The 25,330-nt window shown below is 36.6% G+C and overlaps 1 long non-coding RNA gene across 6 annotated transcripts in view; it reads right to left on the bottom strand.

Annotated features, from left to right (window-relative positions):
• The window catches only part of LOC123594665, an 81,296-nt gene that overhangs the window by 34,113 nt on the left and 21,853 nt on the right, over nt 1-25,330 (bottom strand). Inside the window, exon 4 of one of the 6 annotated variants that reach the window (XR_006710830.1) lies at nt 12,686-12,708. The exons of 2 other annotated variants lie outside the window; for them this stretch is intronic. This is a non-coding gene — a long non-coding RNA (uncharacterized LOC123594665). Of the gene's footprint in view, nt 1-12,685; nt 12,709-15,487; nt 16,657-20,300; nt 20,347-25,330 lie in introns of those variants that run through there. 3 more of the 6 variants (XR_006710828.1, XR_006710825.1, XR_006710827.1) reach the window with 3 other exon arrangements.

Below are 25,330 nucleotides of genomic sequence, written 5' to 3'. Positions count from 1 at the left end.
ACACCATTTCCCCCCCAACATCAAACAGTGGGACTTCAGAGAGGAGCACAGCAGCCCCCAGTAGCGGTGGGACCTGCTTACACCAAACCGTGCCCCTCCATGCCTGGCAACTGCTTACTTTCTGGAGTAAGACTGACAGACCAAATGTAGCTGGCCTCTCCTCCAGACCAGCACAGCCACCAGCCCCAAGTACCAACAGACCACTATTTTTTTTTTTCTAAGAGGGACTCTGTAAGTGAAAAGCAGCAAAGACTACAAAGAACCAGAAAACATCACCACAAACATGAAACCTACAGACAACACATTGGCATGAAGTCCATATCTTTCAATAATCACTCTGAATGTAAATGGACTAAATGCCCCAATCAAAAGACACAGGGTATCAGAATGGATTAAAACTCACACACACACACACACACACACACACACACACACACACACACACAAGATCCATCTATATACTGTCTACAAGAGACTCATTTTAGACCTGAGGACACCTGCACATTGAAAGTGAGGGGATGGAAAACCACCTAATATGCTACTAGACGTCAAAAAAAGCTGGAGTAGCCATACTTATATCAAAGTACATTTTAAAACAAAACTATAAAGAGATAAAGAAGGGCATTATATCATAACTAAGGGGTCTATCCATCAAGAAGAGCTAACAATTATAAATATTTATGCCCCCACTTGGGACCCCCAATATACAAATCAATTAATCACAAATGTAAGCAAACTTATTGATAATAATACCATAATTGTAGGAAACATTAATACTCCACTTACAACAATGGACAGATCATCTAAGCAGTAAATCAACAAGGAAACAATGGATCTGAATGACACATTCAACCATACGGACTTAACAGATTTACTCAGAACATTTCATCCTAAAGCAGCAGAATACACATTCTCTTCAAGTGCAGATGAAACATTCCCTAGATTAGATCACATATTGGATCATAAAGCAGTCCTCAACAGGTGCAAAAAGACTGAGGTCATACCATACATATTTTTAGATCACAATTCTATGAAACTTGAAACTAACCACAAGAAAAAATTTGGAAAGTCCTCAAACACATGGAAGTTAAAGAACATCCTACTAAAGAATGAATGGGTTAACCAGGAAATTAAAGAATTTAAAAAATACATGGAAGCAAATTAAAATGAAAACAAGACAGTCCAAACTCTCTGGGATGCAGCAAACACAGTCCTAAGAGGGAAGCATATTGCGCAATAATTCAGGCCTATCTCAAGAAGCAAGAAAGATCTCAAATTCTCAACCTAACCTTATACCAAAAGGAGTTAGAAAGCAGCAAATAAAGCCCAAAGCCAGCAAAATAAGGGAAATAATGATTAGAGCAGAAATAAACAATATATAATCCAAATCAATATGTAATCCAGATCAATGAAACTAAGAGCTGGTTTTTTGAAAGAACAAAATTGATACACCCCTAGCCAGACTTCTCAAAAAGAAGAGAGGACCCAAATAGATAAAAACAAGAATAAAAGAGGAGAGGCCACAACCAACACCAAAGAAATGCAAACAATTATTAGAGAATGCTATGAAAAATTATATGCCAACAAACTGGACAATCTGAAAGAAATGGACAAATTCCTAGACACACACTACCAAAACTCAAACAGGAAGAAGTAGAAAATTTGAACAGACCCAGTGAAGAAATTGAATCAGTTATCAAAAAACTCCCAACAAGTAAGAGTTCTGGACCAGATGGCTTCCTAGGGGAATTCTATCAGACATTTAAAGAAGAGTTAACTCCTATTCTTCTCATTCTGTTTCAAAAAATATAAACAGAAAGAAAGCTTCTAGACTCATTCTATGAAGACAACATTACCTTGATTCCCAAACCAGACAAAGACCCCACTAAAAAGAATTATAGGCCAATATCCCTGATGAACATGGATGCAAAATGTCTCAGCAAGATACTAGCAAATCAAATTCAACAGTATATTAAAAGAATTATTCACCATGATCAAGTAGGATTCATTCCTGGGCTGCAGGGCTGGTTCCATATTTGCAAATCAATCAACATGATACATCACAATAGAAAAAAGTGTAAGAACCATAGGATTCTGTCAATAGATGCAGAAAATGCATTTGACAAAATACAGCATCCTTTCTTAATAAAAACGCTCAAGAAAGTAGGGATAGAAGGAATGTACCTCAATATCATATAAGCCATATGTGAAAGGCACACAGCTAATATCATCCTCAATGGGGAAAACTGAGAGCTTTCCCCCTAAGATTAGGAACAAGACAGGGGCAACCTAGTGGTAGAAGTCGCAGCTTCAGCATCAGACAACAAAAAGAATTAAAAGGCATCCAAATAGGCAAGGAAGAAGTCAAACTTTCACTCTTCACAGATGACATGATACTCTACATGGAAAACCCAAAAGACTCCACCAAAAATCTGTGAGAGTTGATACATGAATTCAGGAAAGTCACTGGATATAAAATCAATGTACTGAAATTGGCTGCATTTCTATATACCAATAATGAAGCAGCAGAAAGAGAAATCAAGGAACCAATCCCATATAATCCCTTACAACCAAAAACCAGAAGATACCCAGGAATAAGCCTAACCAAAGAGGTAGAAGATCTGTACGCTGAAAACTACAGAAAGCTTATGAAAGAAATTGAAGACACAAAGAAATGGAAAAACATTCCATGCTCATGGACTGGAAGAACAAATATTGTTAAAATGTCAATGCTACCAAAGCAACCTACAACATGCCATGCAATCTTTATTGAAATATCACCAGCATTCTTCACAGAGCTAGAACAAAGAACCCTAAAATTTGTATAGAACCAAAAAGACCCTGAATAATCAAAGTAATGTTGAAGGAGAGAACCAAAGCTGGAGGAGGCATCACAATCCCAGACTTTAGCCTGTATTACAAAGCTGTAATCATCAAGACAGTATGGTATTGGCACAAAAACAGACACACAGACTAATAGAATAGAGAACCCAACTAACCTTCAACAAAGCAGGAAAGAGTATCCAATGGAAAAAAGTCTCTTCAGCAAATGGTGTCGGGAGAACTGGACAGCAACATGCAGAAGAATGAAACTGGACCACTTTCTTATACCATACACAAAAATAAATGCAAAATGGATGAAAGACCTAAATGTGAGACAGGAAACCATCAAAATCTTACAGAAGAAATCACACAGCAACCTCTCTGACCTCAGCTGCAGCAACTTCTTACTTAACGTGTCTTTGGAGGCAAGGGAAATAATAGCAAAAATGAACTATTGGGACCTCATCAAGATAAAAAGCTTCTGCACACTGAAGGAAACAATCAACAAAACTAAAAGGCAACCTCCGGAATGGGAAAAGATATTTGCAAATGACATATCAGATAAAGGGTTAGTATCCAAAATCTATTAACTTACCAAACTCAATACCCCCAAACACAAATAATCTAGTGAAGAAATGGAGAGAAGACATGAATAGACCGTTTTCTAAGGAAAAAATCCAGATAGCTATCAGACACAAGGAAAGATGCTCAATATCGCTCATCATTAGAGAAATACAAATCAAAACCATAATGAGATACCACTTCACACCTGTCAGAATGGCTAAAATTAAAACTCAGGAAACATGAGATGTTGGTGAGGATGCAGAGAAAGGGAACCCTTTTGCACCTCTGATGCAAATGCAAACTGGTTCAGCCACTCTGGAAAACAGTATGGAGGTTCCTCAAATAATTAAAAATAGAGCTACCTTACGAGCTAGCAATTGCACTACTAGGAATATATCCAAAGGATACAAAAATGCTGATTCAAAGTGGCACACACACCAATGTTTGTAGCAGCACTATCAACAATAACCTAATTACAGAAAGAGCCCAAGTGTTAATCAGATGATGAATGGATAAAAGATGTGGTATATATATACAATGGAATACTACTTGGAGATGAAAAATAATGAAATCTTGCCATTTGCAACAACATGGATGAAACTAGAGGGTATTATGTTAAGCAAAATAAGTCAGAGAAAAACAAAATTATATGATTTCACTCATATGTGGAATTTGAGAAATTCAATGGAAGAACATAGAGGAAGGGAAGGAAAAATAAGATAAGAACAAAGAGGGAGGCAAACCATAAGAGACTCTTAATTGCAGAAAACAAACTGAGAGTTGCTGGAGGGGTGGTGAGTGGGGGAATGAGTTAAATGGATGATGGACATTAAGGAGGTCACCTTTCAGGATTAGCACTGGGTGTCATACGTAAGAGATGAATCACTGGTTTCTACTCCTAAAGCCAGACTACACTGTATGTTAACTAACTTGAATGAAAATAAAAAACAAAAACAAAAACCCAAAGTGGAACTAATAAGCAATTATACCAAGGTTGCAGGAAATAGGATTAATATACAAAAATCAATGGTTTTCCTACATACCAGCAATAAATAGTGGAATCTGAAGTTAAAAACACAATACTGTTTACATTTACACCCCCCAAAATTAAATACTTAGGTATAAATCTAATAAAATATATACAAGATTTATATGAGGAAAACTACAAAACCCTGATGACAGAAATCAAAGGACTAAAAAATGGAAACACATTCCATGTTCATAGATAGGAAGTCTAAATGCGAATCTTTCTCAGCTCATGACGAGGTTATGTCCCAAAAAACCCCATCGTAAATTGAAAATATAAGTTGAAAATACATTTAATACATCTAGCCTACTGAACATTATTCCTTAGCCTAGTCTACTTTAAACATGCTCAGAACACTTATACTAGCCTACAGTTGGGCAAAAATCATCTAACACAAAGCCCATTTTATAACTAAAGTGCTGAATACTGGGGTGCTGGTGGCTTAGTCAGTTAAGTGTCAGACTTTTGATTTCAGCTCAGGTCATGATCTCATGCATTCAAGAGTTAGAGCCCCACACTGGGCGCCACGCTGATGGTGCACATGGAGCCTGCTTGGGATTCTCTCTCTCTCTCTTTCTCTCTCTCTCAGAATAAATAAACTTAAAAAAAAATGAAGTGCTGAATATCTCATGTAATTTACTGAATAATGTACTGAAAATGAAAAACAAAATGGCTGTATGGGCACAGAATGGTTTTAAGTGTATTGGTTGTTTATACTTATGATCTCATGGCTGACTGGGCACTACAGCTCACTGCCACTGCCCAGCATCACAAGAGAGTATCATACTGGATACTGCTAGCCGGGAAAAAGATCAAATTTCAAAATCTGGAGTACAATTGCACTTTTCCACCACCATGAAGCTGAAAAATCTAAGTTGAGGTATCATAACTTGGGCATCATCTGTATTGCCAAGATGTCAGTTCTTCCCAATTTGTTTCAACGTACTCAATGTAATTCCAATCAGAATCCCAGAAAATTATTCTGTGGATATCAACAAACTGATTACATTTTTTATATGGAGAAGTAAAAGGTTCAAGATAGCCAATGTAATACTGAAAAAGAAAAATATAGGACTGACACTGACTTCAAGATTTGCTATAAAGCTACCGTAATGAAGACACTGTGCTATTGGTGAAGGAATAGACAAATTGATCAACAAAACAGAATAGAGAGCCTAAGCCCAGAAATAGACTCACATATATATTCAATTGAACTTTGACAAAGAAGCAAAGGTAATAAAGAAAAAAGAGTCTTATCCATAAATGGTGACTAAATAAGTGGACATCCACATGCAGTAAAATTAATCTAGACACAGCATTCACAAAAATTAACTCAAAATGGATCACAAACCTAAATATAAAATGCGAAACCATGAAATTCCTACAACATGGGAAAATCTAGATGAACTTTTGTATGGTGAGGACTTTCTAGATATAACACCAAAGGTAAGATCCATGACAAAAAAATTGATATGTTGGACTTCATTAAAATTCAAAACTTCTGCTCTGCAAAAGACACTATCAAAAAAAAAAAGTGAAGGAAAAATATCCGTAAAGACATTAATTGATAAAAGACTGTTATACAAAATATACAAACACACTTAAAACACAACAAGGAAACCCAATTAAAAAATGTGCAAAACACCTGAACAGACACACCTAACCAAAGATACACAGATGGCAAATAATCGTATAAGATGCTCCACAACATATCATCAGGAAACAAATTAAAGTAACAATGAGATACCACTATATACCTATTACAATGATCAAAATCTGGAATTCTGACAATACCAAATGCTAGAGAGGGTATGGAACAACAGGAACTCTCATTCATTGCTAGTGGGGATGCAAAATGGTACAACCACTTTATAAGACAGTTTGGCAGTTTGTTACAAAACTAAACATACTCTCATAACATGATCCAATTATCATACTTCTTGGTATTTACCTAAAGAAGTTAAAAACTTGTATCCACACAATAACCTGTACATAGATATTTATAGCAGCTTTATTCATTAATTGCCAAAACTTGGAAGCAATCAAGACGTCCCTCTGTAAGTGAGTGAATTGGTACACGAAATAATGGAATATTCGGCACTAAAAAGAGATGAGTTATCAAGCCATGAAAAGACAAATAGGAACCTTAAATGCATATTACTAAGTGAAAGAAGTCAATCTGAAAAACTACATACTGTATGATTCCATCTATCTGACATTCTAGAAAAGACAAAACCATGGAGACTATAAAAAGATCAGTGGTTGCCAGGGGCTAAGGGGGAGAAACACACACACACACACACACACACACACACACACCAAAAAAAACCCTAAAAACACTAAAGTTGGAGCACTCACACTACCTGTTTTCAAGACTGATTTCAAAACATATTATGCGATATTAGCAAAATGACAGACACATAGATCAGTGGAACAAAATACCATATCCAGAAATAGACCCACACATATATGGTCAATTAATTTGTGGCACTGATGTAAAAGAGTTCAAAGAAAAAAACAGGCTTTTCACAAACACTACTGGATTATTAGAGAATGAGAGGAAACGGCTAACTACAAAGGATCAGGAGAGAAATTTTTTAGGCTGTGAAACAATTCTATACCTTGATTATAGTGATAGTTATACTGTGAAATCCCTTTGTGAAAACTCATAGAAGTATAAAACTAAAGAGGGTGAATTTTACATTATTTAAATTACACTTCAGTAAACTTAAATAAAATTTTAAAAACTAGACACTGCATAGTGGGAAAATAAAAACCATGATATAAATATATTAAGATAATGGAAAGGACCAGCAGTTGAGTATGTATTAATATAGATGAATTCAGGGTGGGGGATTGAAGGGTATGTGTATGAAAGAAGTTAAATCTTTATCATCCAGGGTGGTCAGTCAATAGATAATGGCTAAAACTTAAAAATAAACTCTACTAGCATATTATTTAGATAAGCAGACCTAACAGAAGAATCAACTGAAATTTCAACATCATCTGGTTACCTTTGAAAATGGAAAATTCAGGGGTGGGGGAAATCAGACAACTGTATTTTTTGTTTAAACAACCTTATAAAACTGTACAACTCTATGGCAGAACTTTTATTTTCAATAATTTTTTAAATGTTATTTTTGAGAGAGACAGAGAGCAAGAGAGCACATGAGCAGGGGAGGGGCAGAGAGTGAGGTAGACACTGAATCTGAAGTAGGCTCCAGGCTCTCAGCTGTCAGCACAGAGCCCGATGCGGGGCTTGAACTCACAAACCGCGAGATCACGACCTGAGCTGAAGTCAGATGCTTAACCGACTGAGCCACTCAGGCACCCCAGATTAAATTATTAAATTTATTTTTAAATTTAAATCATAAGAAGTACATCTACATCTGGAATATGTGCCATTAGTTCACTGGTACATTAAACTATTGTTTAGTTAACTTATAAATTACATTTTACATAAAGTTAAGAATCATTTAAAAGATGCACAAGAAGATGGGGATGGGGAGACTTCTAAATACAAAGGAATAGTGCATTCCCTGAGTCCAAACATTACTATAAATAAACAGCTTAGGTAACCATCTAGTATAAAATTGCAACTTAATCAGCTGGAGTCTCTGAGGCTTGGCACTGACTGCAAAAGGATGAATTCTGGAGTTCTACCTCTTACCAATGGGTAAGACTGAAACTACTTAACTACAAAAACCTGGTATGTAGTATGACAAAGGTGAGCCCTGACAACCTATGCTTTCACAAAAATGGAGCTTTCCTCTAACCTCCTATTCTCAATCCGATATGACTGTTAGGAATCTTGCCCTGTACCTCAATCCTTTGGTTTGGGTCCTACACCATCTAAACCAACCACCAAGGGAGGATAATGTGCTAGTATCTATCTGCCTGAGTAACATACCTACCTAGAAGTTTTCTGCTGAAATGCTCTACCTACCAATTTGGATCCCATCCCTCTGAATGCCAGGCTAGATCCGACTTATACCTTGTCCCCAATCCCAAACATGCACTTTAGACCAGTGGTTTTAAAGCTTTTCAAGAGTTTATACTCTTAGAACTATTGAGAACCCAAAGAGCTTTATTTGATTTACTTACTAAAATAATTTAATAATTTAAATACGTGTTTAAAATACCTATTAATAATATAATCAATTTAATGATTTGATTAGTTAACTTTGATTAAAATGGTTAATGATTTATTTATAACCCTAACCCTAATATATTACATATATAACAAATTGTTGTGGAAAATGATATTTTCAAAACCAAATAACCTTAGTGATGAATGACATTGTTTTATATATATTTATACATTCTTGCAATTCTCCTTAATCCTTAGTTTAATAGAAGAGAACTGGACCTCATGTAAGCTTCTGCATTCAAACTATTATGAAATGTTTTGCTTGGGTGGAAATGTATAAAATCCCGCCTGATATGTAGTTGAAAAATAAATACATTAATATCCTTTCAAATAATTATGAATATTCTTCAATGGTACTATACCAAAACCCAACAAGTGGTAGTTTCCCAAAGATTAGTTGTAATGTTGAATCTAAAAACGTAACTTTTCATACTCTGTTATATTAAAACCCACTGGTCTGTCTTGCTCTTTCAATGAATATTTGATCCATGCATGATTATGGAACATCCTACAAGGATCATTTGGAAAATATTGGCTCAGGAAGATGGCGGTGTAAGAGGACGCTGGGCTCATCACATCCTGCTGACCACTTAAGATTCCACCCACATCTGCGTAAATAACCCAGAAAACCACCAGAAGAATAGCAGAATGGACTCTCCAGAGCCAAGCGTAGACGAGAGGCCCAGGGCAGAGGGTAGGAAGGGCGGAGAGGCGGTGCGCACTCCATGGACTGGTGGGAGGGAACCGGGGCAGTGGAGGGGCAGCCCACCCGGCCAGGCAGAGGCCCCGAGTCTGGCTTGCAAAAGCGGAGGGGCCGGACGGAGTGTGTTCTGACAGCCAGCGGGACTTAACATCTGGAATGTTATAGGTCAACAGCTCTGCTCCGAGAGCGGGAGGGCTAGAGGACAATGGGAGGGAGAGTTGTTGAGGCCCGGAGGACACAGCCCAGCTTAGCGGGAACAAAGGCACTGGAAAGCGCCATCACCCTCGCCCATCCCCCAGCCAAAATACCAAAGGGAACCAGTTCCCGTCATGGAACTTGCTTGCACAGCGCAAACACCCAAGACAGTGCTTCTGTGGATCCATCCCTCCAACGGGTCTGCCTCCCTCCTGGTGCCACAGGGCCTCTCCAGAAGCGGACCACCGAAGGCAAACCAAGCTGAGTCTGCCTCCTGCCCCTGTGCACCTTGCAGATCCACCCTGGCTAATACGCCAGATCCCATCAAAGCAGCACCACAAGCCTGGCACTGTGCAAGTAGCCCAGACAGGGGACACACCACTCCAGAGGGAGTCCTGCCTCTGGGAGAGGGGAAGAGAAGGTACACACCAGGCTGACTGTGGCCCCAGCAGTGGGCTGGGGTAGACATCAGGTCTAACTGCGGCCTGCCCACCAACACAAGTTACTCCAGACAGCACAGAGGAAGAGACCTGCAGTTCCGTGCCACTCCAGGGACTATCCAAAATGATGAAAAGGAAGAATTCTCCTCAAAAGAAACTCCAGGAAGTAGCGACAGCTAACGAACTGATCAAAAACAATTTAAACAATGTAACAGAAAATGAATTTAAAATAATAGTCATAAAATTAATCGCTGGGCTTGAAAACAGTATAGAGGACAGCAGAGAATCTATTACTACAGAGATCGAGGGACTAAGAAACAGTCAGGAGGAGATAAAAAATGTTATAAATGAGCTGCAAAACATAATGGAGGAGACCACAGCTCAGATTGAAGAGGCAGAGGAGAGAATACGTGAATTATAAGATAAAATTATGGAAAAAGAAGAAGCTGAGAACAAGAGAGATAAAAAAATCCAGGAGTAGGAGGGGAAAATTAGAGAACTAACTGACACAATGAAACACAATAATATACACATAATTGGGATTTCAGAGGAGGAAGAGAGAGGGAAAGGTGCTGAAGGTGTACTTGAAGATATCATACCTGAGAACTTCCCTGACCTGGGAAAGGAAAAAGGCATTGATATCCAAGGCACAGAGAACTCCCTTCAGACGTAACTTGTATCGATCTTCTGCACGACATATCATACTGAACTGGCAAAATACAAGGATAAAGAAAATTCTGAAAGCAGCTAGGGATAAACATGCTCTAACATATACAGGGAGACTGATAAGACTCGTGATGGATCTATCTACTGAAACTTGGCAGGCCAGAAAGGAATGGCAGGAAATCTTCAATGTGATGAACAGAAAAAAATATGCAGCCGAGAATCCTTTATCCAGCAAGTCTGTCATTTAGAATAGAAGGAGAGATAAAGGTCTTCCCAAACAAACAAAAACTGAAGGAATTCCTCACCACTAAACCAGCCCTACAAGAGATCCTAAGGGGGATCCTGTGAGACACAGTACCAGAGACATCACTGCAGCATGAAATCTACAGACATCACAAGGACCCTAAACCCATATCTTTCTATAATAACACTGAATGTAAATGGAATAAATGCTCCAACCAAAAGACATAGGCTATCAGAATGGATAAAAAAGCAAGCTCCATCTATTTGCTGTCTACAAGAGACTCATTTTAGGCCTGAGGACACCTTCAGATTGAAAGTGAGGGGATGGAGAACTATTTATCATGCTACTGGAAGTCGAAAGAAAGCTGGAGTAGCCATACTTATATCAGTCAAACTAGACTTTAAATTAAAGGCTATAACAAGAGATGAAGAAGGGCATTATATAACAATTACAGGGTCTATCCATCAGGAAGAGCTAACAATTATAAATGTCTATGCGCTGAATACAGGAGCCCCCAAATATATAAAACAATTACTCACAAACATAAGCAACCTTATTGATAAGAATGTGGTAACTGCAGGGGACTTTAACACTCCACTTACAACAATGGATAGATCATCTAGACACAGGATAAAGAAGCAAGGGCCCTGAATGATACATTGGATCAGATGGACTTGACAGATATATTTAGAACTCTGCATCCCAAGGCAACAGAATATGCTTTCCTCTAGAGTGCACATGGAACATTCTCCAAGATAGATCATATACTGGGTCACAAAACAGCCCTTCATAAGTATACAAGAATTGAGATCAAACCATGCGCACTTTCAGACCACAATGCTATGAAGCTTGAAATCAACCACAGAAAAAAGTCTGGAAAACCTCCAAAAACATGGAGGTTAAAGAACACTCTACTCAAGAATTTATGGGTCAACCAGGCAATTAGAGAAGAAATTAAAAAATATATGGAAACAAATGAAAAGGAAAATACAACAACCCAAACTGTTTGGGATGCAGTGAAGGCAGTCCTGAGAGGAAAATACATTGCGATCCAGGCTATCTCAAGAAACAAGAAAAATCCTAAATACAAAATCTAACAGCACACCTAAAGGAAATAGAAGCAGAACAGCAAAGACACCCCAAACCCAGCAGAAGAAGAGAAATAATAAAGAGCAGAGCAGAAATAAACAATATAGAATCTAAAAAAAAACTGTAGAGCAGATCAATGAAACCAAGAGTTGGTTTTTTGCAAAAATAAACAGAATTGATAAACCTCTAGCCAGGATTCTCAAAAAGAAAAGGGAGATGACCCAAATAGATAAAAGCATGAATGAAAATGGAATTATTACACCCCTCCCTCAGAAATACAAGCAATTATCAGGGAATACTATGAAAAATTATATGCCAACAAACGGGACAACCTGGAAGAAATGGACAAATTCATAAACACCCACAGACTTCCAAAACTCTAACAGGAAGAAATATAAAGCTTGAACAGACCTAACAGCGAAAAAAATTGAATCAGTTATCAAAACTCTCCCAACAAATAAGAGTCCAGGACCAGATGGCTTCCCAGGGGAATTCTACCAGACTTTTAAAGCAGAAATAATACCTATCCTTCTCAAGCTATTCCAAAAAATAGAAAGGGAAGGAAAACTTCCAGACTCATTCTGTGAAGCCAGCCTTCCTTTGATTCCTAAACCAGACACAGACCCAGAAAAAAAGAGAACTACAGGCCAATATCCCTGATGAATATGGATGCAAAAATTCTCAATAAGATACTAGCAAATCAAAATCAACAGCTTATAAAAAGAATTATTCACCATGATCAAGTGGGATTCATTCCTGGGCTGCAGCGCTGGTTCAACATTCGCAAATCAATCAACGTGATACATCCTATTAATAAAAGAAAAGAACCATATGATCCTGTCAATCAATGCAGAAAGAGAATTTGAGAAAATTCAGCATCATTTCTTAATAAAAACCTTCAAGAAAGTCGGGATAGAAGGAACATACTTAAACATCATAAAAGCCATTTATGAAAAGCCCACTGCTAATATCATCCTCAATGGGGAAAAACTGAGAGCTTTCTCCCTGAGATCAGGAACACATCAGGGATGTCCACTTTCACCGCTGTTGTTTCACATAGTGTTGGAAGTGCTAGCATCAGCAATCAGACAACAAAAGGAAATCAAAGGCATCAAAATTGGCAAAGATGAGGTTAAGCTTTCACTTTTTCCAGATGACATGATATTATATGTGGAAAACCCGATAGACTCCACCAAAAGCCTGCTAGAACTGATACATGAATTTAGCAAAGTCGCAGGATACAAAATCAATGTACAGAAATCAGTTGCATTCTTATCCACTAATAATGAAGCAACAGAAAGACAAATAAAGAAACTGATCCCATTCACAATTGTACCAAGATGCATAAAATACCTAGGAATAAACCTAAGCAAAGATGCAAAAGATCTGTATGCTGAAAACTATAGAAAGCTTATGAAGGAAATTGAAGAAGATATACAGAAATGGAAAAACATTCTGTGCTCATGGATTGGGAGAATAAATATTGTTAAAATGTCAATACTACCCAAAGCTACCTACACATTCAATGCAATCCCAATCAGAATTGCACCAGCATTCTTCTCAAAGGTAGAACAAGCAATCCTAAAATTTGTATGGAACTTCAAAAGGCCCCGAATAGCCAAAGTAATTTTGAAGAAGAAGACCAAAGCAGGAGGCATCACAATCCCAGACTTTAGCTTCTACTACAAAGCTGTAATCATCACGACAGCATGGTATTGGCACAAAAACAGACACATAGACCAATGGATTAGAGTAGAAACCCCAGAACTAGACCCACAAACGTATGGCCAACTAATCGTTGACAAAGCAGGAAAGAATATCCAATGGAAAAAAGACAGCCTCTTTAACAAATGGTGCTGGGAGAACTGGACAGCAACATGCAGAAGGATGAAACTAGACACCTTTCCTACACCATTCACAAGAACAAACTCAAAATGGAAAAAGGACCTGAATGTGAGACAGAAAACTATCCAAACCCTAGAGGAGAAAGCAGGAAAAAATCTCTCTGACCTCAGCCGCAGCAATTTCTTACTTGACACATCCCCAAAGGCAAGGGAATTAAAAGCAAAAATGAACTATTGGGACCTCATGAAGATAAAAAGCTTCTGCACAGCAAAGGAAACAATCCACAAAACTAAAAGGCAACCAACGGAATGGGAAAAGATATTTGCAAATGACATATCAGACAAAGGGCTAGTATCCAAAATCTATAAATAACTCACCAAACTCCACACCCAAAAAACAAATAATCCAGTGAAGAAATGGGCAGAAAACTTGAAGAGACACTTCTCTAAAAAAGACATCTGGATGGCCAACAGGCACATGAAAAGATGTTCACCGTCGCTCCATATCAGGGAAATACAAATCAAAACCACACTCAGATATCACCTCACGCCAGTCAGAGTGGCCAAAATGAACAAATCAGGAGACTATAGATGCTGGAGAGGATGTGCAGAAACGGGAACCCTCCTGCACTGTTGGTGGGAATGCAAATTGGTGCAGTTACTCTGCAAAACAGTGTGGAGGTTCCTCAAAAAAATAAAAATAGACCTACTCTATGACCCATCAGTAGCACTGCTAGGAATTCACCCAAGGGATACAGGAGTGCTGATGCATAGGGGCACTTGTACCCCAATGGTTATAGCAGCACTCTCAACAATAGCCAAATTATGGAAAGAGCCTAAATGTCCATCAACTGATGAATGGATAAAGAAATTGTGGTTTATATACACAATGGAATACTACGTGGCAATGAGAAAAAATGAAATATGGCCTTTTGTAGCAACGTGGATGGAATTGGAGAGTGTGATGATAAGTGAAATAAGCCATACAGAGAAAGACAGATACCATATGGTTTCACTCTTATGTGGATCCTGAGAAATTTAACAGGAACCCATGGGGGAGGGGGAGGAAAAAAGAAAAAAAAAAAAAGAGGTTAGAGTGGGAGAGAGCCAAAGCATAAGAGACTGTTAAAAACTGAGAACAAACTGAGGGTTGATGGGGGGTGGGAGGGAGGAGAGGGTGGGTGATGGGTATTGAGGAGGGCACCTTTTGGGATGAGCACTGGGTGTTGTATGGAAACCAATTTGACAATAAATTTCATATAAAAAAATATTGGTTCACTGAGCAATGTAGATCTTCAAAATATTGGCATATTTCATTGGACAATATTTTAAAAATCATGTTCATTAAGTTGTCATCATAAAAGTCTTTTAAGTACCAGTGAAAGCTATAAAGCTCACACAGGTGGATTTAAGTTTAGAAACATTCTAAAATTTGTTTGTAAGCTAAAATTTTAAATGAGCAACAAATACTATCAGTTGTTTTCCTTGAAGGGATAAGCTCACTTATTTATTTAGGAAAAAAATATGCCTAATATCCAATTATAAAAAACCATTGTTTGTCTATCAGTTATTCTGCTAAGTTACTGTTGTAAGTGAAAAAAGCGAGTAACACTGTTTTTTGTATTATAGGTCACGTTTCTCAAGGCAAATACCATAACTCAGTTTACAGAAGTTATTTGGGCTTACTTCCCTTTTTATCACACTATATTAAGACATGTATTCAAGGGTCTATGTTTAATATAATTAGTAACATTTATTGCTCAAAAACATTTTTTAAGAAAAATTGTGGGTTTTTTTTTTTTTTTTTTTTTTTAGTACAAGCGCATGGTAAAGAAGACAATGACTACTGCTACAGTTTGGTACCACTACCTCTGTACTCAGGCAGAAACAGATTTATTTTCTGCTGCTTTGACACCATCAGTACAGATGTCAACACAGTAAAAGTGAAAGTAACAACTTAGTACTATTCTGAAAATATTTTTCCACTTTGCAATTCCCCTGAGAAGCCCACACACTGAAAACTGTTTTATACTGTTGGCCATCACCTCAGGAAAATATGTCCCCCTAGATCTGCTCCCACTGTATTTCAGCTTATTGCCCTTTCCCAACAGATATTGGTATTTCCCTGATATTGATACCAATCTAAACAATGAAAACTTCACTATCATTTAGCCTACTGTTTTGTAGAAAACAAGGGATCCCAAAAAAAAAAAAACAACACACCCACACTTCATTTCCAAATCAATAAGGATTTTCCACCCCTCCCAGGAACTACAAAAACTGTTGTCTTCTAAATAGCTGAGTTTCCCCAATGAGCTGAGGGTTTACACCACATGCAAACTTTTTTTTAACTTTAGAAGAGAATCCTAAAATGTATAACATACATTTCTGCCTGACAAACAGAGAATATAACTTCACCTTTTCTGGATGCCCTCTACTAGTTGTCCCGGACTACTCTATTTTATATGTTTGTCTCCTCACCTGCAGTCAGGTTATGAGCTGCATTTGTAGTAACGATCAATATATCATGCTATCACTCCTCTTCTACCTTCTAAATCTGTCATAGACTTGGAAACCAGACTTATTAGAATTATGTACTTATTCAAGTGAGAGATACACTGAAATGAATTCAACGTAAGTTCTAGTACAGACACTGCTGTACCTCTTTTAGATATTCAAAATACTTTTCATTCTACTCCTGAGCTGTGTTCAAAACATGTTCACTGGCTAAACAGTTGAGTTCCAGACATTAAGATGATATCGTACTTGCATTTAATATGAAGGCTTAGGGGCACCTGGGTGATTCAGGTGGTTAGGCATCCAACTCTTGATCTCATCTCAGTTCTTGATGTCAGGGTCGTGAGTTCAAGCCCCATGTTGGACTCCACGCTGGGCATGTAGCCTGAGCCTACTTTAAAAAATAAGTAAACAAAAACTAAAAACAGAAAAGACAATGAAGGCTTACCCAGATAACATGAAATCTACACAAAAAGAGGTCTGATAAATCAGTTACTTAAGACCAGAGTATTCTTAATTAAATTTTCAATTTTAAGATAAATGTACACATTCGTATGCAGTTGTAATAACACAAAGATAACCCTTTTACTATTTACCACATTACTCCAACAACAGCTTACAAAACCATATTACAACGTCACCACCAAGATACTTTATTGGTAGTCAAGATACAGAACATTTCCATTAACACAAAGATATTTCATGTAATCTTTCATAACCCATCACCCTCCTGCACCCAACCCCATCCCTGAACTTAACAACCACTACTCTATTTGCCATTGCCATAATTCTGTCATTTTAAGAATATTATATAAATCATATGTAATCTTTCACAATTGGATTTTTTCACTTGGCAGAATTCTGTGAGGATTTGCCCAGGTTGTTTTATCAACTTCATTCTTTTTTATTCCTAAGTGGTATTACATGTGTCAAGAGTTTAGCTAAGCTCCCCCATAGTGTTGCTACCTCAGCATCCATTTTGTTTGGCCAATAAGCCTGAAGGGGCCCTAAACTGACATTGGCTCTTCATGCAAGCACATGCCCTAGTTAATAGCCTGCAGAGTCACAACTGTATGTTAAGTCCTGATATAACTTCCCCAATGGCCCTTGTGACAGTTTCCCTTGCCTCCCAGGGCTTTTCCCTTGTGTACTCCTTATATTAGACCCCTGAAAAGCTTACCAAAACCTTGCTTTCTCTGGTTTGATCAATCCAGTCTCAGCCCCAAAACCCCAAAGTACTACCTACAGACCCTAACAAAGGCATGTACCCCAAATCCTGACCTGCTGTCTGCCTGCACCCTGCCTTGACTTCATGTGGCCCCTGAGGATGTGCTGTGTACTTCCTTCCAAGGACCAGTGAGTAATAAACTCTTATTTCAGTTTCCCTTGTGGTCTCTTATAGAACCTGGGCTCACAATCAAACATCCTAAGGGGCCCTACTTAACAAATGTTAATGTAACAACAACTTGCAATTAATGCACCACAATTTGTTTAAGGCATCTAACTATTAAAAGACATCTGGGCATTTCTCCATTCTTACTATTATGAATAAGATGCTATGAACACTCATACACAGGTTTTTCTGTAAGCATAAGTTTTCATCTCTCTGGGATTTATTTTTTACACTCAAGAGTATAACTGCTGGATTACAGGGCAGTTACAGGTTTTTTTATAAGAAACCACCAAACTTTTCTAGAACGGCTATACCATTTTACATTCCAATCAAAAACGCAGGAGTAATCCAGATTCTCTGCATCCTAACCAATACTTAGGTGTTACCACTATTTTTAATTTTATTAATAGGTAGATATATTTCCCAGTGGTTTTAATTTGTATTTCAAACATGGCTAATGATGTTAAACAGCTCTTCCTTTTCTAATGTGCCATCTGCATATCTTCTTCCTTGAAATATCCCTTCATATCTTTTGTCCATGTTCTAATTGGATTGGTGGTCTGGTTTTTTTTTTTTTTTTTACTATTCTCTAGTTTTTTTATGTATTGTAAATGCTAGTATTTACATGCAAGATAACATGGTTTACAAATAAATTCTGCCACTCTGTAGCTTCTCTTTATAACCTCTTAGCCAGCGTCTTCAGCAGAATAAGAGTTTTTAATTTTCACAAGGTTTCATTCATCAATTTTTCCTTTTATGGGTCATGCTTTTGAAGTATATGAACTCCTTGTCTACGCCAAGATTCTGAAGAATTTCTCCTGTTTTCTTCTAGAAGTTTTACAGTTTTAAGTTTTACATTTTATACTGAAGTCTATAATTTGTTTTCAGTTCATTTTTGTATAAGGTATGAAATTCAGGTCAAGAGTCTTTTTTCTCCCCTATGGATGTCCAGTTGCTCAAGTACCATTGTTGAAAGGCTCTCTTTCCCTACTGAACTTTTTCTGTTTTTGTCAAAATCAGTTGAGCATAATTGTGTCTATTTCTCATTTCTCAATTTTGTTACATTGATATGTGTCCATCCCTTTACCAGTACAATACTACCTTGATTATTCTAGATATACAGTAGGCATTAATAACGAGTAGAATGATTCCAACAATTTAGTCTTTTTCAAGATTGTTTTAACTATTCTAGGGTCTTTACTTTTTCATACAAATTTTAGAATAAGCTTGTCTATATCTACAAAAACACCCTAGGATTTAAATATAATTTCTGGAATACAGATCCTATACATGTTTCATTAAGTTTATATCTAAGTATTATATTTCCTTAGAGTAGCTATAAATTGTATTTATAAATTTTGATTTTCATATATAAATCAATAATATACAGAAATATGACTGATTCTGTGTATTGATCTTAGAGCCTGTGACATTGCTAAAATCACTAATTCTAAGGAGTTTGGGGGGCTTTTTTGTAGACTCTGAAAATTTTTACATATACATATTATCTGCAAATAGGGACAAATTTCTTTTTTTTTTTTAATTTTTTTTGACATTTATTCATTTTTGAGAGAGCATGAGCAGGGAAGGGGCAGAGAGAGAGGGAGACACAGAATCTGAAGCAGGCTCCAGGCTCTGAGCTGTCAGCACAGAGCCCGATGTGGGGCTCAAATTCATGAACCGCGAGATCATGACCTGAGCCGAAGTCGGACGCTCAGCCAATTGAGCCACCCAGGCACCCTGGGACAAATTTCTTTCTTTTTAATTAGGATACCTTTTATTTCATTTTCTTGCCTTCCTACAGCTTGAACTTTTGGTACTATGCTGAGTAAGAGAGGTAAGAGTAACATTCTTTCCGTTTTCCTGACCCAAGGGTTATGTATTCAATCTTTCATCATTATATACGATGTTACCTGTAGGTTTTTTTATAGATGCTCTTTATCAAGTCAACAGAGTTACGCTATATTCCTGATTTTCTGAAAGTTATCACAAATAGGCATTTGATTTTGTCATATGCCTTTTTGGCATCAATTAATATAATCACATGATTTGTTATTAAGGTGCATTATACTGATTGATTTTCAAATGCTAAACCAGCCTTGCATACCTGGGAAAATTCCACTGGTCATGGTGTATAATTCTACTCATACAGGACTAGATTCAATTTGCTAATATGTCAAAACTATTTTGGGTCTAAGGTAGTGAAAGACATTGGTCTGGACTTTTGTGGGGATTTTGTACTAACTTTGAATGGTTTTCATATTAGGGTAATATTAGGGTCAAAATGAGTTCTATTTTTTTCAGTGAGATTATGTAAAGTTGATTTTAATTATTCTTAAATAATTTGCAGTATATAACATTGAAATCACCTGGGTCTTAAGATTTCTATTTAGAATCTTTCAAATTACACATTCAATTTCCCTAATGGCTATGGGATTATTCAAGTTGTGCATTTAATTGTGGTTTAGATTCTCTCAAAAATAAATAAAGATTTAAAAAACATTTTTAAAAAGGGGTGACTGGGTGGCTCAGTCGGTTAGGTGTCCGACTTCGGCTCAGGTCATGATCTCACGGTTTGTGGTTTCGAGCCCTACGTCAGGTTCTGTGCTGACAGCTCAGAGCCTGGAGCCTGCTTCAGATTCTGCGTCTCCCTCTCTCTCTGTTCCTCCCCTGCTCTCACTCTGTCTCTCTCTCACTCTCTCAAAAAAAACAAAAACATTTTTTTAATTGTGGTTTAGATTAAGTAGTTTGTTGATTTTGAAGAACTGGTCTTTAAGTTCTAAGGTGATTAATTTATGAGTATAAACTCATTCATATTATGCCCTATCTTTTCAAGGGCTATAGGATCTTTCCTGATACTGTGACTTGTCTTCTTTATCTTTGTTATACTTCCTAGAAGTTTACCAACGTTATTTTTTGTTTCACTGATTTCTCTATTGTTTTCTACTCTCAAATTCATTAATTTCCTTCGTCTTGCTGGTTTGGGATTAATTATACTCCTTCCCCCCCCCAGTTTTTACTTTCTTGAAGTGGGAAGTAAATTATGGAATTGAGAACTTTCCTCATTTCTAACAAAAGTATTTAGTGATATAAATTCTTCTCCATACCATGCTTTAATACTTTGTCTCACATATTTTGGTAGCTGTGCTTACATTTTCTTTCAGATGCATATATATAAAATTTTCCTCCTTGAGACTTTATCTTTGACCCATGGATTATTTAAAAGAGACATTTAATATCCAAGTAGTTAGAAAGTTCCTTGTTGTTTTTCTACTTTGAATTTTCAGTTTGAGTCTATTAAAGTCAGAACACACTAAGTATGATTTAAATTATTTCAAATTTGTTGAGGTTTGTTTCATGGCTAATATTTGGTCCAAAGAGTACAGAAAATACTACAAAACAGTTGTATTTACTATTCAGCAATAAAAAGAAATGAACTAACAAGCCAGGAAGACATAGAGGAACCTTAAACGCATGTTGCTAAGTGAAGAAATAAAGTGAAAAGGCTATATAATATAGGATTCCAACTGTATGACATTCTGGAAAAGTCACAAAAATAAGGAGAGTAAAATATCAGTAGTTGTTTAGAGTTTGAAGGGAGGGATGGATGAAAAGTTGGGAGTACAGGGGATTTTTACAGTAGTGTGACTACTCTATGTGATACTGTAATATGATATAATTTAACATTTGACAAAAACAAATATAATGTATAATGTAGAGTGAACCCTAATGCAACCTATAGATCTTAGTTAATAATACATCAATATTGGTTCAATTGTGATAAATGTATTATACCAATACACGATAGTAACAGAGAAAACTGGTTTTATGGGGGAGGGGTTGTGAAGGATATATAGGAACCATCTGCATTTTCTCAATTTTTCTGTAAACTTAAAACTTTAAAAAAATGAACCCTTATTAATTAAAAAATAATAATGTATATTCTTCATTTATTAGGTAAAATATTCTATAAATGCCACTTAAATCTTATTGGTTAACAACACTATTGAGTTCTCCTATATACTTACTGATATTCTGCCTTACTGTTCTGCCAATTGTGAAAAGATTGCTTAAGTCTTACAGTTCTATTGCTTGGTACACATACTTTAGGACTGTCATATAATCTAAGTGAATTTTATCTTTACAAAGTATCCTCCCCTTCAGCAATTTTTTTTTTTTTTTTTTTTTTTTTTTTTTTTTGTCTAAAGCCTACTTAATCAATATTAAAATAGTTACTACTGGGGCACCTGGCTGGCTCAGTCAGTAGAGCATGTGACTCTTGATCTCAGGGTTATAAGTTCAAAGCAGCATGTTAGATGTAGAGATTACTTAACAATAAATTTTTTTTTAAGAAATAGTCACTACTGCTTTCCTTTGATTAAGGTTTGCATGGCATATCTCTGCCTACATTTGTACCCTCAATCTGCCTATATAATCATATTTGAAGTGAGTTTCTTATTAACACATATAAGTGGGTCAGAGCTATTACAATATTTTGACAGTCTCTTCTTAGTGGTACAGTCAGACCATTTAAATCTAATGTATTAGTGCTTACATCTGGCATTTTATTTTTCCTTTGTTCTCTTGGTATTCTTTTTTTCTTTTTTTTTTTTTTCTTTTAACCTGCCTCTCTGTGGGTTACTTTAACATTTCTTTTGGAATTCTGGTTTATCTCTTCTGTTTCTGAGTATGTTTTTTATATGGCTTTTTAGGGACTACTCTCTATATATATCACTATTACTGTCAACATTTTACTAGTTCAAATCAAGTGTAGAAACCACCCTTCCTTTATGACCCTTCACCCTCCCCCATATATACCATAATTGTCTTAAATATTTCCTTTAAGTACAATTTAGATACACCAAAAGCCTGATCCATGAAAGAAATAACTGATAGGTTATACTGCTTTGTAAAAGAAACTGAAAAGACAATCCACAGACTAAGAGAAAATTTTGCAAAACACATATCAGATAAAGGACTTGTATCCAAAATATGCAAACACTCATAAAATTCAACAATTAGGAAATAAGAAACCTAGTCAAAAAAAAAAAAAAATCTGAATAGTCACCCAAAGAAAATAAGGAGATGAAAAGATGTGCAACATATGTGATAAGAGAACTGCAAACTAAAACAATGAAACCCCACTACACACCTATCAAAATGGCTAAAATACAAAAACAAAAAACAAAAATCAAAAAACCCCCAAAACAAACAAACAAAACTTGGTAATACCAAATGCTAGCAAGGACAAAGAGCAACAGAAACTCATTCATTGCTAGTGAGATGCAAAATTACCACAGCCACTATAGAAGATAGTTTGGCAGTTATTACAAAACTAAACATACAATTAAGCAATCACACTTCTTGGTATTTATCCCAAAGAACTGAAAATTTATGTCTACACACCAACCTGCACAAGGATGTTTATAGCAGTTTTATTCATAAAGGTACGGGTTTAGTTAATAATACATCAATTGCCAAAAATTAGAAGGAACTAAGATGTTTTTCAGTAGAAACTATGGTACATCCAGACAATGGATTATTATTCTGCACTAAAAAGAAATGAGCAATCAAACCATGAATAGACATGGAGGGACTATAAAAGCACATTGCTAAGTGAAAGAAACCAATCTGAAAAGGCTACGTACTATGTAATTCAGACAATATGATATGGAAAAGGAAAAACTATAGAGACAAAAGGATTAGTGGTTGCTAGAGACTTGGGTGAGGGCAGAGGAAACGAAGGGATAAATAGATGGTGCAGAGGGGAAACTATTCCGTGTAATATTACAATGTTAGATACATGACATCACACATTTGTCAAGACCCTTAGAACTGTAGGACACAAAGAGTGAACCTTAATATAAACTACAGACTACAGTTAATGATAATATGACTATTAATTCATTTACTGTAACAAATGTACCACACTAATGAAGATGGGCAAACTGTGTATGATGGGGGGAGGGGGGGCGAGGAGTAGTATTATGGGAACTCTCTGTACTATTTGCTCAATTTTTCTGTAAGTTGAAAACTGTTTTATGAGTAAAATTAAAGTTAAATTACCTTTAATAGATTTAAAGACCTAAATGTAAGAAATAAAATGATAAAACTAGAAAAAAAATATACAGTATTTTCCATACTTTGGCATAAGTAAATACTCCTTAGATAAAAAACATAAAGTACATACCAAAAAGAAAAAAAATTTATGAAATAGATTTCACCAGAAAGATTCTGATCTCTTAATAACATACTTAAGTAAACCAAAAGGCACACCAGGGAATGGGAGAAAATATTCACAATACATACATCTGACAAAGGATTTATATCTAGAAAATATAAAAAAAAATTCTATCTTAATACTAAGAGAAGCACCACAATTTAAAAAGGACAAAAATTCTGACCAGGCATTTCACCAAAGATATAAATGTCAAAAACACATGAAAAAATACTCAACATCATAGTTATTAGGGAAATGCAAATTAAAATGACAAGATGTGGGGGATAGGCTTAGGAATCCCCCAGGCTTACACCAACGGGTTAACAAGGCATAAAGAAATACAAAGCCATAGAATGCTCACACCCAGTTTGGGTAAACCAGATTGGCACCCCAAGAACATGGAGGAGCAAAGGCACCCCAGAATAGAGAGGGGATGCAAAGACACCCCAAAATAGAAAGGGGTGCAGAGCCCCCCGAATAGAGAGGGAGGGGCAAAGGCCCAAATATAGGGTCACAAAGGTGTCCAATACATAGGTATATGAAATAAATAAGATTATACATTCAGGGTGGAAGCACCCCAAATTTAGTACTATAGCAGAAAGCTGCTTTCACAGGAAGAAAGGACCAAGTTAGGTAAACAGGCAAATTGGGCTAAAGACGGCTGTGCTGCAGGTGAAGCAGCCCAGCGTGGAGATGGTTAAAAAAAGACAAGGTGCCTTGTTAACCCTGAGGTCATTTCCCCTATCTGTCTCATAGGCTAGCTAAGTCAAACAGACACGGGGCCTCCTGTCTGCGGTTAACAACGACCCGCCCATCTGCCCAGCACCAGGATTTTGCTTTATATTGACCCAAACTCCAAACACTGTGTACCTTCAAAACCCCCCTTTCCCCTCACATCCCCAAGTTAATGCTCCCAGTTTGTCTCTTTATGCACGTCCATCACGTTTCTAAGCCTTCTGATCTGAATAAATACGGGGCAAGGACCCTCATTCAGGGCTCTTGTCGCTTTCCAGACATTAGCCATCGATCGCTTTAATCCTGCATCCTGCTCTTTTGCTGGCCAAAAGAGAACTTTAGACTTAGAGTCTACAACAAGAAGATACTACTAAACACCTATTAGCATGGCTTTTTTTAACACTATGAAGTGCTGGTGAGAATGTAGAACATCTGGAAACTCATACATTTCAGGTGGGAATGTAAAACGGTAAAGCTTTTTTAGAAAATCATTTGGTAGTCTCTTGTAAAGTTAGATATACTCTTACCATAGGAGTCAGTAATCCTACTCTTAGGTATTTACCTAAGACAAAAATAAAAATAAATATCTATACCAAAACTGGTATGCAAACATTCAGAGGCCTTATTCATCACCAAAAAACCCTTCAACAAGTGAATAAATTACTGTCAATTTTAATTTATTTGTAAATTATATCTAAATTGAAAGAAAAAGGAAGAAAG

This window comes from Leopardus geoffroyi, chromosome X (assembly GCF_018350155.1).
Source record: "Leopardus geoffroyi isolate Oge1 chromosome X, O.geoffroyi_Oge1_pat1.0, whole genome shotgun sequence".
Classification (NCBI taxonomy): domain Eukaryota; kingdom Metazoa; phylum Chordata; class Mammalia; order Carnivora; family Felidae; genus Leopardus; species Leopardus geoffroyi.
Note: the sequence above shows the minus strand (reverse complement) of the source record. Positions and strands in the feature narration are given on the sequence as shown.